Genomic DNA, 18,248 nt, shown 5'->3' with positions numbered 1-18,248 from the left:
TAGAGCTGACCGAATTAGACACATCAATGTATTCTCAGAATTTCCGTCAAGTTCGATCAAGTTATAATAAGCTATGTCTTGATTTCTATCATCTAATATTATGTTCTTAGCATTTAAGAGTCAAGTAAGACATGAAGCAGGAAGGTCACGAAGTTCTACAAACACAAATATAACATAATCTACCCTCGAGCATGATTAACCCAGGCACATACATATCGCTCGTCACCTTATATATGTATCACTCCCGCATGTAGCAAACAATGTCAAATAGGAGGAAAAATTTCCTCAATAAAGTTAGGCAAGACACTTACCTCGAACAAGCCAATTAAAATACCGAGCAAGCCAAGCGATACTCCAAAAATGCCATCACGCACGTAGTGACCTCCGAACGGCCCAAAACTAGCCAAAAGCAACTCAAATACATCAATTAAATCCCAAGGAAATAATTTCAAATGATAAAGACCGAATCCTATATCAAATCCCAAATTCAGCCAAAAATCACACCCGGGCCACACCTCGGAACCTGACAAAACTTATAAAATCTGACAATACATTCAATTATGAGTCCAACCATACTACGTTTTCTCAATTCCGACTCCAAATCGATGTTCAAAACTCAAAAATCATATTATGAAACTTTAGGCCAAAATCCCCAATTTTCTCTTTAATATTCATAAACCAAAAGCTAAAATCGAAGATAGATTCATGGCGTATAATAAAAATCAAGCTCCCCAACTCAAAATATGTTAAATGAATAAAAACCTCATTTTAACACTATTTTGCCTCGTTTCTTGTGCCAAATAATCACAGAACTCACTTTTGATACCTCCAATGGATTCCTTGTAAAATTCTAGTCAAGTTAGGCTCTTGAATTACTCCATTTGACCTAATATTGAAGGAGATAGGTTGTTTTCAATATTTGGAAATAGAGCAGATTTTTAAATATGAAGTTAGTGGTAATTTCGTAATTAATCTGAAAAATCTGGCAACCCAATTCTTAGTAAAATGACCATCAACTCCTCATACGATGTCCAAATTCGGCGATTCTTTTTTATATGGCTTCATAATTACGATACGGATCTAATGCTTCAATAAAAACAGAAATTGAAGCTCATTTGCTTAATGTAGTATCATTTATGCTTGAAGAAATAACGCCGAAACATAAAAAACGAGCGCAACACAACCCAAACCTATCCGAAACTCACCCGAGCCCCTCGGAACCACGTCCAAACATACCAACAAGTCTAATAACATAACACGGATTTACTCGAGGCCTCAAAACATACACAACAACATCGAAACGACGAATCACACCTCAATCCAAAAATCAATGAACTTGAAACTTCAAACTTCCACAACCGATGCTGAAACCCATCAAATCACGTCCGATTGACATTAGATTTTGCACACAAGTCACATTTGATATTACGAGCTTGCTCCAACTTCCGAAATTGAAATCGACCCCGATATCAAAGAGTCCAGTCTCGGTCAAACTTTCCAAAAAAATCAACTTTTGCCATTTCGAGCCAAATTCAACTATGGACCTCCAAATCACAATCTGGACACACTCCTACGTCCAAAATCACCAACGGAGCTAACGAAACTATAAAAATTTCAATCTGAGGTCAAATACTAAAAAGTCAAACTCGGTTAACTCTTTCAAATTTAAAGCTCCCTGGTTGAGAATCACTCTTCCAAATCAGTCCCGAATAACCTTAAAACCAAAACCGACGATTGACATAAGTCAAAATACATCATACAGATCTACTTACACCCGTAAACTACAGAGCGAAGTGCAAATGCTCAAAATGACCAGTCGGGTCGTTACATCCTCCACCACTTAAACATACGTTCATCCTTAAACATGCCGGGAGTCGTTCCAAAGTTATCAAATCACGGTGTAACCTTACTAATCATAACCCCGGGGGTGATTCCATGTCACCCTGCTCCATATAAGCCCGCCAACACAACATAACTAGAGATCCTTACTTTAACCTTGGTCTTTAAACTTTAGAACCCAATCTTTATCATCCAGAATTCATTACGAGACCTGAATCCCTCATCTGCACATTGTATAATCCTGAACAAGTTGTATCAAGTCATAATCATAACCCAAGATGTAATCACATGATATACCCCATCACTTCGGCACTCACGGTAGGAACTGATGACCACCATTACTGCCCAAAAATAAATCTGGTGCCGGTAGCAAACCTCCTATCGGTTAGAACCTCGTTCAAAACCTTCATACCCTATCGATGATGTAAGAAACATGCATAACCGCTTAACCATTCATCTAATCATTAAGCCAAGAAACTCACTCGCCTGACCAGGGCCATTGTCTAAATCCTCATCAACATATAGTGTTATTCTTCCAAACCTTCCTCATCCCAATACAATAGCGCAAATCTCAGGTTTTGAAACCTCATCTCAGCCAATACAAACAGCCCCACCGACGAGTGCCAATAATAATCATAAGGAGCCCCATGCAACCCGGTTCGGTCCACCAATAATTAATAATTCAGACATGACAGATAACAGTAAGAAAACTAAATCAGAAGGCTACTAAGCAAGTTAAGCAGGCAGGAAAATTTTAGCATTTTACTATGAAGTATTTTCAACAAGGTGAAAGCAAAATACACGAAATAGGAATAAAGAGTCGAGTTTCATCATTATACCATTGCAGCGTGCAACCCGATCCCATCACATCAATCTACATAGGGTACCCATCGAGCCATAATACTCGGGCTCACTGATCATATGTGCGTCAATATCACGCACAACCGCGTGCACAGAAAATATAACTATGGAAAAAATTATTAGGAACAAACAATACTGAGAAAGACAAGCACAACTATGGTGCAATAAGCAATTCAACATCACAAATGCTATCTCTCCCATAATGCCATGAAGTCTAAACTGAATCACAATATTCGTATGAAGAATCATGTAACCCTTACAACCTGCCATAGTATAAGAGAGAAACATATAACATAAACCAAGGTGCGAATGACATCCATTCCACCCGATGATATATATATGGTAACAACTGCGCAAGAACAAATAGGTCTGATCCGATACAGAAAACACATTCTCATTAGGCTCAAAATAATCCCCAAACCAAATTCCAATCTTCCTCAAACATGTAATAAACCTTCCAAAATCTATAACAACCATTCCATAACACCTGCCATCAATCATCCAATCTTTTACATTTCTTCTCAACTCGCAATCAAGGAATAGTCTACTAACAAGAACATTTAGTCTCTCAGCCTCATGAATACCAGAATTTTCATACCCAATCTCAACACCGCTACTCAAATAGCTGACACGTAATTCATACTCTATTATCTCACGGAGAAACACTCGAAACACAATGTACCTGCCAACAGGAGAACTCTACTTCGATGGGAACACATAGTGCTAGCTAAACCTTAAACACCCAAAATCGTTCGTGACATCAAGAACTCATATATTTCCCTCAGAAACTATCTGCAACCATACACACGCAACTTTACAACCCCACATGGTACACCGCCTATAACATGCTAACTCGCAGCACTTATGAAAATCTCATAGTCAACTCTGAACCTTATGCAAATTGAACACTTCATCAACCGAGAATCTTTCATTTATCTCAATCCAGGAGAACACCACCACACGCAATATAGCTTCTATACCTGTAGAAAATATCAACTCCGACCATGGTCATAAACATGATAAATTCTTCAGAACTCAGTAACATAATCAAGCAATCAGAACCAGTTGCCTCCAACTCAATTGAGTCACGTAGACCGCCAACCCGAAAATGACTCAATCTGATATGATCGCCCTAAGGGAACTTCCTGGGAACCCGAAGCCATTTCTTGCACCACCCCAACATTGACTTGTACACCTTTCTTGACAAGGAAATACCGCAGATCCGATTTACCATTCGCTACCGTTTTCAAGCCCACCCATGTTTTACCAGTATATGCCCATTCAAAGAAATAACCTAGAAATCTCTCGGTTCGGAAAATGATTCGACCCATAATCCTACAATCCGATCATCATTATCAGACTCCACCACTTAGCTAAAAGCCATAGAACACCTCATCGGCAACCTAAAGTACCATATCTTCGCAGCATGCCCCAATACTGCACGACTATTTAGCTGAATACTTCAAAACTCATGAAATGTCGGTCATAGAACACCCCAAAGACTCTGCCAAACACTCGCCAATCATTGCAACAGTCAAACAACTCCCCCAAATGCTCTAGAATGATAACATATGCACTCTACCGAATGGAAACCTCATACGAGACACACGATCCAAACTCATCATGCGGGAGATGACCCATTGGTGTTTACTCAAATCGACACCTTACCATGAACCCACCTCAATCACAATAGCCTGGCTACTTGCTAATTTTCCCAAATCTGTGCTTACCAAATAGACATATGCACCCGCCTCGTACCACAAATGAACGACTAGAAGATTTTAACACTATATCCGTTTCTAAGGCTAGACAACACATCGCGATGAAAATCAAGCATCCATAGCCCATCGTAATCCATCTGCAGCATCATCGATCGTCGGCACATAACAAATACTGAGTACACAACACCACATATGAGCAATTGGTAGGAGTCAAAGTCGTAGATTTCAAGCTGAAACAAGGCCGCGTGATAAGGAAAGAAGAAAGGGAAATTATTCGTAAATGCCTTGTAGCCTCTCGAAGATAGGTATGGACTTCATTATATCGATCTGCAGGACTCTACTAGATACTTGCTCATGACTCGTAGAACCTACAAACCTAGTGCTCTGATACCACCTTGTCACGACCCAAAAAACACAAGTCGTGATGGCAGCTAACTCAACTCGCCAGATAAGCCAACTAACAGAAAAGAACAATCCAACTGAGGTTATAAGAGTAAAGAGAATAGATAACTGAGCATTTACAAATTTACCAAGACCTGGTAGTATGAAACACGAGCTTCTAAGATTTCGAATTTCAAAACTGATACAAATAAATACACGTTCTGTTTGAACGTTACATAAAAAGATTAACAATAATCTAAACTAACAAGTACAAGTGGCAGCTATAACCAAACACACAAAGATCTTCTGAATCAACACCCGATGTTACCAGCTGCTCCGCTCCAAAATCTGCACGGAACGTGCAGAAGTGTAGTATCAGTACAACCGACCCTATCAAGTATTTTGTCTAAACTCGTCGAAGTAGTGACGAGGCTTTTAGTTAAAAGATGCTTATTATTATAAAATGTACATTAGATTAACAGTAAAAACAGTTCAAAGCATAACAGATAAAAGTACGATATATAACTCTGCGAGACAGTCAACAATTACTAATAGAAATCACAGTAGAAGATTTATAGTCTTTCCTGGTATGAGAAGTATATCCAAGATATCAAGTCAAACGGCACGGTAACACCCTTCGTGCTTCTATCTCTGCCTCACCATATATAAAAATGATTTTTGTGACAAATCAATTAGCATAACAACACCCTTCGTGCGTTCAACTCATCCTCCCAAATGTATGAGTAACAGAACCAACCAGATGACAGAAATATCGATAACAAGAATTACAAAGTAGGAAATACAAGTAACAACAACGGACAAGGATACACATGTGGGCACAGTAAAAGACTAAGCGAAAGGGACGTGAATAATAAAAACAATTGGAAACAAGGAATATCAACTTCAATTAACTAGCATATTGGAGGCCTAAGTACAGATATAACAAATAAGAAGGAAACACATAATCTTTACAAGTTGACAAATAAAAGCATGAATGACTAGCATGGTGGAAGGCTTATACTAAAGTGCAACAGAATAGATACGACATGAGCATAATTATAAAAGCAGAAAATAGACATGGTATTTACAAGTTAAGCGAGTAGAAGGTATGAGCAACACAACAACAACTGAGATAGAGATTAATGACAGGACAATAGCAATAGGTCACATCAGATCTATAATTATAACAATAACAGTTCAAGGTAAAGACATGAACGTATACACGGAAGACTAATATCAAACATAATGCATGTCCCTCATCCTCGCCTACACGGAAACACCCATCGTACCATGACCTCACGATAACATACAAGCATAACAATATAAATGAAATGGTACGGCATCACCTTTCTTGCTTTTACTCTCAAATGATATGGCACGACATCACCCTTCTTTCTTTTACTCTCAATAATGTGGCACGGCATCACCCTTCGTGCTTTACATTCTTCCTCACATGATAATGTATATAAAATAGCATGGTATCACCCTTCGTGTTGTACACTCTTCCTCACATGATAATATATATAAAATGGCACGGTATCACCCTTCGTGCTTTACACTCTTCCTTACCAAGCATATGAATATTAATAAAATGACAAGGTAGGAAGTATAAATAACATCGAGGAGAGTGTTTTAACGGATATTCCAAACAAATTCCAAATCACAACTTTCCATGTCAATAATGATTCAACAACCTTTAAGAACCATATTATTCAAATACTTTCACAAATCTCACAAATGACCCATAACACAAGTATAGAGTCTTGTATTTCAAGAATATTGGCCATAGTAATGTAATAATGATTTCGTATAGAGCTGACCGAATTAGACACATCAATGTATTCTCAGAATTTCCGTCAAGTTCGATCAAGTTATAATAAGCTATGTCTTGATTTCTATCATCTAATATTTTGTCATTAGTATTTAAGATACAAGTAAGGCATGAAGCAGGAAGGTCACGAAGTTCTACAAACACAAATGTAACATAATCTACCCCCGAGCATATTAAATCCGACACATACATATACGTTCGTCACCTCATTTATGTATCATCCCCGCATGTAGCAAACAATGTCAAATAGGATGAAATATTTCCTCAATAAAGTTAGGCAAGACACTTGCTTCGAACAAGCCAATAACAATACCGAGCAAGCCAAGTGATACTCCAAAAATGCCATCACACGCGTAGTGACATCCAAACGGTTCAAAACTAGTCAAAAGCAACTCAAATACATCAAATAAAGCCCAAGGAAATAATTCCAAATGATAAAGATCGAATCCTAAATCAAATCCCAAATTCGGCCATAAATCACACCCGGGCCCAAACCTCAGAACCCGACAAAACTCATAAAATCCGACAACCCATTCAATTACGAGTCCAACCATACTAGTTTCACTCAATTTCGACTCCAAATCAATGTTCAAAACTCAAAAATTCATATTATGAAACTTTAGGCCAAAATCCCCAATTTCCTCTTTAATATTCATCAACCAAAAGCTAAAATCGAAGATAGATTCATGGAGTATAACCAAAACCGAGTAGAGAACACTTATCCCAATTCATATGGTGAAAATCGCCTAAACAATTTCCCAATTTCGAGCTCCCCAACTCAAAATATGTTAAATGAACAAAATCCTCGTTTTAACACTGTTCTGCTTCGTTTCTTGTGCCAAATGATCTCGAAACTCGCTTTTGATGCCTCCAATGGATTTCTTGAGAAATTTTAGTCAAGTTAGGCTCTTGAATAACTCCATTTGACCATATATTGAAGGACATAGGTTGGTTTCAATATTTGAAAATAGAGCAGATTTTTAAATACGAAGTTAGGGGCAATTTCGTAATTAATCTAAAAAATCTAGCAACTCAATTCTTAATAAAATGACTATAAACTCCTATACGATGTCCAAATTTAGCGATTCTTTTTTATATGGATCCGTAATTACAATACGGATCTAATGATTCAACAAAAACAAAAATTGGAGCTCATTTACTTAATATAGTATCATTTATGCTTGAAGAAACAACGTCGAAACATAAAAAACGAGTGCAACACAACCTAAACCTATCCGAAATTCACTCGAGCCCCTCGAAACCAGGTCCAAATATACCAACAAGTCCCATAACATAACACGGACTTACTCGAGGCCTCAAAACACACATAACAACATCGAAGCGACGAATCACACCTCAATCCAAAAATCAATGAACTTGAAACTTCAAAGTTCCACAACCGATGCCAAAACCCATCAAATCACGTCTGATTGACATCAAATTTTACACACAAGTCACATTTGACATTACAAGCTTGCTCCAACATCCGGAATTGAAATCCGACCCCGATATCAAAGAGTCCACTCTCGGTCAAACTTTCCAAAAAAATCCAACTTTCACCATTTCGAGCCAAATTCAACTAAGGACCTCCAAATCACAATCTGTATGCGCTCCTAAGTCCAAAATACCCAACGGATCTAACGGAACAATAAAAATTATAATCCGAGGTCAAATACTAAAAAGTCAAACTCGGTTAACTCTTTCAAATTTAACGCTCCCTAGTTGAGAATCATTCTTCCAAATCAGTCCCGAATAACTTAAAAACCAAATCGACGATTCACATAAAGTCAAAATACATCATACAGAGCTACTCACGCCCGTAAACTACCGAGCGAAGTGCAAATGCTCAAAACGACCAGTCGGATCGTTACAGTAATTTAGTGTATTATTTATAAAATTGGTTTCGAAAAACAGAAGAAATATCATTCCAATATATTATTATTATTATTTATAGAGATCACTAAATTTTACTTTATTTTGCAGTTTACGTAATAAACATGAATAGATTACGGCTAGCACTAGTATATTTATTTTCATCTACATTAACATATAAACTAAAAATAAATTTTATACAACTAGTTATATAGTATACAACTTATTTATAACTTTCATACATCATTTTTACCTAGTTAAATACAACTATAACATCATACAACTTAAATATAATTTTCATACAAGTTTTATATAATATGTCTTTTGTATGTGGTGTGTTCTTCTTCCTCTCTGGAATTCCAATCAAAAAACTCTCTCTTAATGCGATTTTGATACATATCAACAACTTTATGTAAAAAGATAGTATTTTTAACTTAAATATAAATTTTATACGACGATTCATACATTATACAACTATTTTTCAACTTTTATGCAACATTCAAATAAAAAAATAATAGAATACAACATAAATACAATTTACATACAACTTTAATATAATTTTGTATGTATATTGAATGTAGAGGTGGCAAAGTGGTTAAAAGAAAACAGTTATCCACCCATATTATCAATTAAAAATGGGTTAGATAATGAACATATTATCCATTTAGAAAATGGATAATCAAATAGATAACCGATAACTAATGTGTTTAATTTTTACTTTTGTAAAGGATCAAATTGGGAGTTCCTCAAGTTCTGGAGACTAAGAATTCTCCCAAAAGTGATTTTATTCAAGAGCCATGGATAATATGGATATCCATATTATCCGTCGGGTAACCTATTTTTTATCCATATTAAATATGGGTCAGGTCGGATAATTTATCTATTTTTTTATTTACCTATTTTTGATCTGCTCATATCCGATCCGACCTGCCCGTTTGCCACCCCTAATTGAATGTCATGTGTTCTTCTTCTTCTTCTTCTTCTTCTTCTTCTTCTTCTTCTTCTTCTTCTTCTTCTTCTTCTTCTTCTTCTTCTAAAATCCATCCAAAATCAACTTTAATCTTCACTAAACACCCTCAAAATTGAGATATAAACTCCAACATATTCTCAATTGTTTACAATAATACCAAATCCAAATAAATAATATTTTTTAAAATCTCAAATTCAAATTCATAGTTCCGAAACTTTTTAAAGGTTGCTAATGGTATAGAGTCAAACACCTTCAAACTTTATTGATGAAACTTTCAATTCGAATACCAATTATGAAACATAAAAGGAAATTGCTAAGTTAAAACTCTATAGTAAAACGAATAAATTCTATTGATGAATTCCTTGAAAAAAGAGAGAGGATAAACTAGTTAAGAAAAGATAGAAAAATAGAGAAAATCGAAGGAAAAAAACAGGGATGTGGAAAAAATAGAGAATGTGTGTGTGCGTGTGTGTCTGAGAGAGAGAGAGAGAGATCGAAGAGAGAGAGAGAGGGAAGGGAAAATAACTGATATTCCCAATTCAATTTTTAATATAAAGGGATACTCATTAATACTAATTTATATATAATTGATAAATTATATATCAACTTGTAATTAAGTTAAAACCCAACCAATGAGGGTAAATAAGTTTCTAATGTAATATTGTCACGACCCAAAATTCAACTAGTCGTGATAGCACCCAACCCAACCCATTAGGTAAGCCAATTAACAATAAACCAGTTCACATGATATTTTTTTAAGAAAAGAAATGATAACACAACTAAACTATTATACAAAGGATTTCCCAAGAATTGGTAGTACAAATCATGAGCGTCTAAGATTTAGATTTTTTTACAAAAACTGAATTGAAATAATTACAATATATGTTTGAAATGTAAATAAACAAAATTCGAATCTAATGCTACCAAGGACTAGTGATAGCCATAACTGAAACGTAGGTACATCTTCTGATCCATCTCCCACCGTACATAGCAACATCAGTATCCAACATCTACACGCATGGTGCAGAAGTGTAGTATAAGTACAACCGACCACACATACTCAATAAGTAACAAACCTAACCTTAGGTTGAAAGTAGTTACGAGCTGGGACAAGGGTCAAGGTTCAACTCCAACAACCAGCCACAGTTAATAACAATAGAATAAAAATGGTACAAGAAAATAACTTAGAGATAAGATGCTCAACTAGTTCACAGTTACGAAAAATAGGCATGTTTTTCAAGTATAAAAGTAAATCCCAAATATTTCGCCGAAACACCAAAAACATATGAATAAGTTTGAAAACTGTGATTTTTCCAAAAACCTTTTAATAATAAATAAGATGTTTAATTTTCAGATAGCATGAGAAAAATACATCTCTATGCCTACATGTCAATATACATGTGAAATCATGAATGTCACCAAAACCGGGTAGCAGAAGGAAATGCATCTCTATGCATGTATCTCAAGTACGCATGTCAAATGCAATACATCTCAATGATGAACTCATGTACTCACGCTCTCAAAGTATACAATCTCTCTGTCTCACCTTTCCACTCATCATGCTCAATCACTCGACACACTCAGTGACTCAGTACTATACAGGGCAGATCCAGCCCAAGGCAGATCTAGTCCAAACATAATAACTGCTAGCAACTATGCCCACTGTGGATGTGCAGACTCTGAGAGGGCCGATCCAGCCCAAGCACTATAATAAGCCAAATCCTGGCATGAATCAATAAAGCTTGATCCGCACGGACAAGTCATGTGTTGTACGGACAGCTCACGTGCCATAACATCAATATCTGGATCCGCACAAATAACTTACATGCTATAGTATCAATATCTGAATCTGCACGGACAACTCACGTGTTGTAGCATCAATATCCTCACAATCAGGCCCTCGGCCTCACTCAACCATCAATCTCTGCAGTCTTTCGGGCTCACCATGTCATGAAAAATCAGCCCAAAATGATTATGTGATGTATTAATAAATGATAACAGAGACTGAGTTATGATATGCAAAAAAATGCGTATGACTGAGTATGTAATTTCTATGTAAACAGATAACTCAACAACAAAAATGACCTCAGTGGGCCCCACAGGATAAGCATATAGCCTAGAAATGATTACTAGCATAAATTATAGCTCGAGTGCTCTAACATATAGAGTTTAGTAAAAATGCTCAGATAAGATAGCTACATAGTTATATGGAATCGATTAAATCACAATTCACACGGTGCACGCCTACACGCTCATCACCTAGCATGTGCGTCACCTCAACATCAATCACATAACATGTAATTCAAGGTTTCATACCCCCAACACCAAGTTTAAAACTGTTACTTACCTTGAATAAGCCAAATCCAATACCAAGCAAGCCATACGATGCTCCAAAAATGTCATCCCGAGTGTACGGACCTCCGAATGGCTCGAAACTAGCCAAAAGCAACTCAAATAATTCCAAAGTAAACAACCTAATCGATAAAGGTCGAATCTTTAATCATAATCCAAAAATCAACCTAAAAGTCAACCTTGGGCCCGTACCTCAGAACCCTACAAAACTCACAAAATCCAACAACTCATTCAATTACGAGTATAACCAGTTTCATTCAAATCCACTCCAAATGGGTGTTCAAAAATAAAGAATTCGCTCTATCAAAACTTTAGTCAAAAACTCCCAAATTTCTCTTTTGAAATCATAAACCACATGCCAAATATATTGATACATCACATAATCATTTTGGGCTGATTTTTCATGACATGGTGAGCCCGAAAGACTGGAGAGATTTATGGTTGAGTGAGGCCGAGGGCCTGATTATAAGGATATAATTGATAACAGAGACTGAGTAGAGAAAACTTACCCCAATCCACGGGTGTTGAACATCACCTCAAAAATTGCTTAATTCCGAAGTCTATAGCTCAATATGTGATAAAATGGCCAATCCTCGATATGTATAGATTCTACCTAGCATTTCTGTATATGCGGTCAAATTATCGCATATGCGACCTCCACTTTTGTGGAAATTCTCGCGTCTGCGAAGCCCTCTGAAGACTAGCCCTTCCGCACTTGTGGAGTTCTCCCGCTCCTGCGCACACATAGGTGCGACAAACAATTCACGCTTCTGCGCCACACGCCATTTTTGCTGCTATAATTACGCTTCTACGGACGAGCAAATGCACCGATCATTCCACTTCTACAATCTTCCTCACCCAGCTCTCACCTCGCGTCTGCGACTCCTTTGTCGCTTCTGCGACAATTGCACCTGCACAAATCACACCAGATCCTGCCACCAACAACTTTAGCCAAAAATGGTCTGAACCTCGTCCGAAACTCTTCTGAGCCACTCAGGATCCTACCCGAATATACCAACTAGTCCTATAACATAATGTAGACCTACTCGAGGCCTCAAATCATGCATAACAACATCAAAACGACGAATCACACCTCAATTCGAACTTAAATAAACTTTGAACTTCAAAAACTCGCGTCGTAACATATCAAATCAACTCGGAATAAACCCAAATTTTGCACAAAAGTTTCAAATAACATAACGAAGTTATTCCAATTCCCAGAACCAAAATCCGAATCTGATATCCTTAAAGTCAACTCTCGGTCAAACTTATGAACTTTCTAATCCTTCAAATTTCCAACGTTCACCAACTAGTGTCGAATCCTTCTAGAAATACCCAAATTCAAATTCGGACATAAGCCCGAGTCCAAAATCACCATCCGGATCTAACGGAACCATCAAAACTCAAATCCGAGGTCAAATACTAAAAAGTTAAACTTGATCAACTCTTCCAACTTAAAGCTTCAATGATGAAATTCATTCTTCCAAATCACTTCCAAATAACTGAAAACCAAAACCGATGATTCACACAGGCTATAATACATCATACGGAGCTACTTCTGCCCTCAAACTACCGAGCGAAGTGCAAATGCTCAAAATTCTTATATAAAGAATTTTCCAAGGACTAATAGTAAAAATCATGAGCGTCTAAGATATATATTTCTTTACAAAAACTAAATTGAAATAATTACAACATCTGTTTGAAATGTAAATAAATAGAATTTGAATATAATGTTATCAAGGACTAGTGATAGACATAACTGGAACGCAGGTACATCTTCCGATCCATCTCCCGTCATACGTCGCAACATCTGCACGCAATATGCAAAAGTGTAGTATGAGTAACCGACCCTATTTACTCAATAACCTAAGGTTGAAAGAACTGACGAGCCGGGACAAGGGTCAGGGTCTAACTCCAATAACCAGCCATAGAACAATATAATAAAAGTGGTACAAGAAAATAACTCAGAGATAAGATGCTGAACTCGTTTACAGTTACGAAAAATAGGCATGCTTTTCAGGTATACTAGTAAATCCCAAATCTTTTGCCGAAACACCAAAAACATAGGAGTAAGTTTGAAAACTGTGATTTTCCAAAAAACTTTCAATAATAAATAAGATGTTTCATTTTCAGATAGCATGAGAAAAATACATCTCTATGCCTATATGTCAATATACAGGTAAAATCATGAATGCCACCAAAATCGCATAGTATAAGGAAGTGCATCTCTATGCATGTATCTCAAGTACACATGCCAAATTCAATGCATCCCAGTGATGAACTTATGTACTCACACTCTCAAAGTACTCAATCTCACTGTCTCACACTTTCCATTCATCACGCTCAATCACTAAACACACTCAATATTGTACAGGGAAGATCCAGCCTAGGACAAATCCGGCCCAAACATAATAACTTCTAGCAACTATGACCATTGTGGATGTGCAGACTCCGGAGGGGCCGATCCAGCCCAAGCACTATAATAAGCCAAATCCTGGCATGAATCAATAAAGTCTGATCTACACGAACAACTCACGTGCTACACGGACAACGTGCCATAGCATCAATATCTGGATCCGCACAGACAACTCACATGTTGTACGGACAACTCACGTACTATAATATCAATATCTGGATCCGCACGGACAACTCGCGTACTGTGTCACGACCCCAAACTACCCTGATCGTGATGGCGCCTATCACAGTACTAGGCAAGCCGAATCAACACAGATAACATAATGATCTTTTGTAAATTCATTTTCAAATCAGTTATGAACACAAGTCTTTGATTTAATATAACAAAATACGCGAAAAAAGAACAAAATATGCAAATACATCCACATTGCCCGATCCTGGTGTAACTAGTCATGAGCCACTAAGATACTGTCCAGTACTGTCTACTCAATACAAGAAAAAAAGACTGACATAAATAACACTAAGGATAAGAAGGAGAAAGGTAGGGTTGTGTACGTCATGCAACTACCTTTCTATCTCCGGAAATACTCAGAAGCTACTGAAAGTTCTCACTCTGATGCTCTGGCACCTGGATCTGCACATAAGGTGCACGGAGTAACGTGAGTACGCCAAATCAGTAAGTAACCAAAGTAAATAAAGTCTAAATGTAGTGACAAGCATTTAAATCATATACATAATCTAACATAGAATCTCAATAGAAATATCAAAGTCAAATCCGTAGTTCAATTTCCAAACAGCTCGTAAAAACTTCGGTTTCAATGAAAGTTATTTAAAATATTTGTTCAACCCATTTTCAATAAAGTCTCGGTATAAAAGAAGAGTGAAAACAGTAATTTCATAAACAAGCTATCACACCTCCTTTTTACACACTCGAAAGGGTATATAAGGGAGTTTTTTTCCAATTTAAGTGACAATCGAAATGAGATTATTTATTTATTAAATTCAGAGTCGTCACTTGGGATAATTTTATGGTGTCCCAAGTCACCGGTTCAAATCCCGAATCGAGGAAAAGATTGACTCTGTTTTACAATCCGCGAACACAGAAATCCGGGTAAGAAATTCTGTTAACTCGGGAGAAGGTGTTAGGCATTCCCGAGTACCGTGGTTTTAGCACGGTCGCTCAACTATTATTATTGGCCTAATTATCTGATTAATTACACATTTAAAATCTATGTGCATTTTTTAACTTTATAACCGCTTTTGTTTATTTAAGGGATTATTTCAAGGTTATTTAAAACACATCGTAAGCCACGCTACATGAAATGCACCCGTGATTCACGACATGTTCTATTTAACCTTGTTGAAAATTAGAACCGGGTCACATAAAATGTACACCCAGATTGAGATTAATGTATCGTGACCATGCCATGGGAACCGTACCCATAACCACAATAATTTATTATTAATACCGTAGCCTAGGTCTCTTATTAATAATTAACTATATTTCTACCTATGTAATTAAATAAGTAGGTCCAAATTTGGATTCAAGCCAAATTCTTGTCGAGTCTTAACAGCTTCAAACCAATCCAAATATAATCAACCATCTCTCAAAATACAATTAACTACATAAACTTACTGACATATTTTATGGAAAAAAAAAACAAAAGCTAATACATCAATTCAGCAATTGTATCAAGCATATAGCTTAATTCCATGCAGCAAAAAATGAGCGTGGATTCATCCAAAGGATTTCAAAGCAGAAGTACGTATTTTCTGGAACGCAGATAAGTGAACTAAGACGACGAACAAGGATAAAATAACACTGAAGATCAACAATTGCAAGTATCATTCACTATGCTAGCAAAATCAAATTGAGATAATATAAGTGCAAAGAGTGGACCTTACAACTGAGAACTTCCTTTTATATTGAAGAACCTTCGGCGAAGCAAAAAATGCAAGGAAATCGGCAACTACAATTCGACCCAAGCAAAGGCAAAACAAGGACCTTCCACGGAACAGAACCAAACGCCCAAGACCTCAATGACGAACTCGAAACAAGACCCGGACGAAATCTACACAGACAATCATTTTCGAGTGCAAAAAGGGGTCATTTCGACGGAGGTTTTCGCTGGTTTCGGACGGTATATCGTCGGATTTTTTGGTGTTGTTTTGGGGAGCTACTGTGGCTGATTTTCGAAGCTGGATTTTAGGTGTTTCATGGTGTTTTAAAGGGTAAAGAAGGAGCTAAATTTTTAGGTGGGATTTGGAGCTAATTTTTGTGGAGGTTTTAGGCTGTTTTTGCAGTGGCTTCAAGCTACATTTTCTTTGGGAAGGCAAGGTGGTTTAGGGGTAAATTTTGGAGTATTTAATGGAGCTTGTGTAGTGTTTTCAGTGAGCTCCCATGGCTGCCTTTTTGAGAAAGAAAGACTCTCTTTTAACTATTTTTTTGCTTCTTTTCTTTTTCGATTCCTATTTTTCCTTTTTTTCGTCTTTTTTTTTCGTCTCACCCTGTGTGTGGTGTATTTATAGTATATAAGAAGAAAGCCTTCTTGTGTAAGAAGAAAAGAATCCGAAAATGATTTTTTGTGGACCCCTCACTCACATTCTCTCTCCTGTCCGTTTTGGGGTGCTGAGATATACATGGAAAATGAATAGGAATCAATTGTGTGTGGAGTGGGGACCACCTATACATTTGGTTATGGAAAAAGACAAAATTTTGAAAAATCAGATGCAATGCAAATCCTCCTCTTTTATATACATCACGTGAGCATGAGGATTTGTTATTTTCGTTCCTTCTTTCTCTTTTTCTTTATTATTTCCTTTTTTTCATTTTTTTCTAAAATTTGATAATAAATTAAAAATAAAAATTTCACAAACTACTAATTTATCTAGGATAATAGAAAATATTAAGAGGAGACATAAAGTTACTAAGTTAATGAAATTTAAATACTACTCCATGTACACTATAAACCTATAACTTTAAAACTAAAATATATTTTTTGAAATTTTGTTCTTATCTTTTTTCTTTTTTTTTTCTTTTTTTTTGAAAATAGATAAAAAAAACAATACTATTTTTGTATTTTTCCAATTTTATGAAAGGTAAGATAAACTAAAAGTAATTAGATAAAATATCAATGAGCAAGAATAAAAGAAAAATATTTTTGTAATTTTTATTTTTTGTGATGAAATAGAGTAAAAGAGTCAAAATTATTTGAAATAGCTATATTAGGCCTAAATTAAATATTTACATGCTAAAATATAAAAAATCTTGGTGAGGGTAAAAAATCACATGTCTACACAAGCCCCTCAGCAAAGCATCACTAATATATAGCTAGCCCATCGGGCAGCCTCTTAGTCACTCGTGACTCAACTCTCGCCAATCAGCACTCTCACTCAACACTCCCACTCAATAGATATCTCATAATAATACTCGTTGCGGCGTGCAGCCCGATCCGTAAATATATAGTCGACTGCACCCACTAGGGGTGTGTGGACTCCAGAGGGGCTCCTACAGCCCAAGCGCTATATCGCTGCGACGTGCAGCCCGATCCAACATATCGCTGTGGCATGCAGCCCGATCCATATAAATATCGCTACGACATGCAGCCCGATCCATAATATATATATATATATATATATATATATATATATATATATATATATATATATATATAATCCTCACCATCAGGTCCTCGACCTCTCTCAGTAATCAACCTCACAGCCACTCGGCATTTTAGTGAATAATCAGGGAAACTCAGCCCATACAACTTTCAAATATTTAAAACAGAGTAATGAAACTAAATCAAAATATGCTTTCGAATCAAAACAGTGTGAGGAAAGTGGTAAAATACCCCTGAGGGCTCAAACAGTTCGGCACGAGGCCCCAAATATGTCATTCAACCCAAATTAACAGGTTCAGTTCTAAAGCACATCATATAGAGTTGGATCAAAATAAGCAACTCTATAATTGTCACAGGATGGACCAAGTCACAATCCCTACGGGTGC

General features: G+C 36.6%; 1 long non-coding RNA gene across 1 annotated transcript; it reads right to left on the bottom strand.

Moving 5' to 3' along the window:
* Positions 1 to 13,464: 13,464 nt before the first annotated feature.
* Positions 13,465 to 16,753, bottom strand: LOC142164859 (uncharacterized). The gene is made up of 3 exons (XR_012695936.1): positions 16,143 to 16,753; positions 14,811 to 14,876; positions 13,465 to 13,637 (listed from the first exon to the last, which is right to left on the bottom strand). It is a non-coding gene; the product is annotated as an uncharacterized LOC142164859 (long non-coding RNA).
* Between the last annotated feature and the right edge of the window lie 1,495 nt (positions 16,754 to 18,248).

This window comes from Nicotiana tabacum, chromosome 10 (assembly GCF_000715075.1).
Source record: "Nicotiana tabacum cultivar K326 chromosome 10, ASM71507v2, whole genome shotgun sequence".
Classification (NCBI taxonomy): Eukaryota; Viridiplantae; Streptophyta; class Magnoliopsida; order Solanales; family Solanaceae; genus Nicotiana; species Nicotiana tabacum.
The sequence above is the reverse complement of the archived record's forward strand: the minus strand, read 5'-3'. Positions and strand labels throughout refer to the sequence as shown.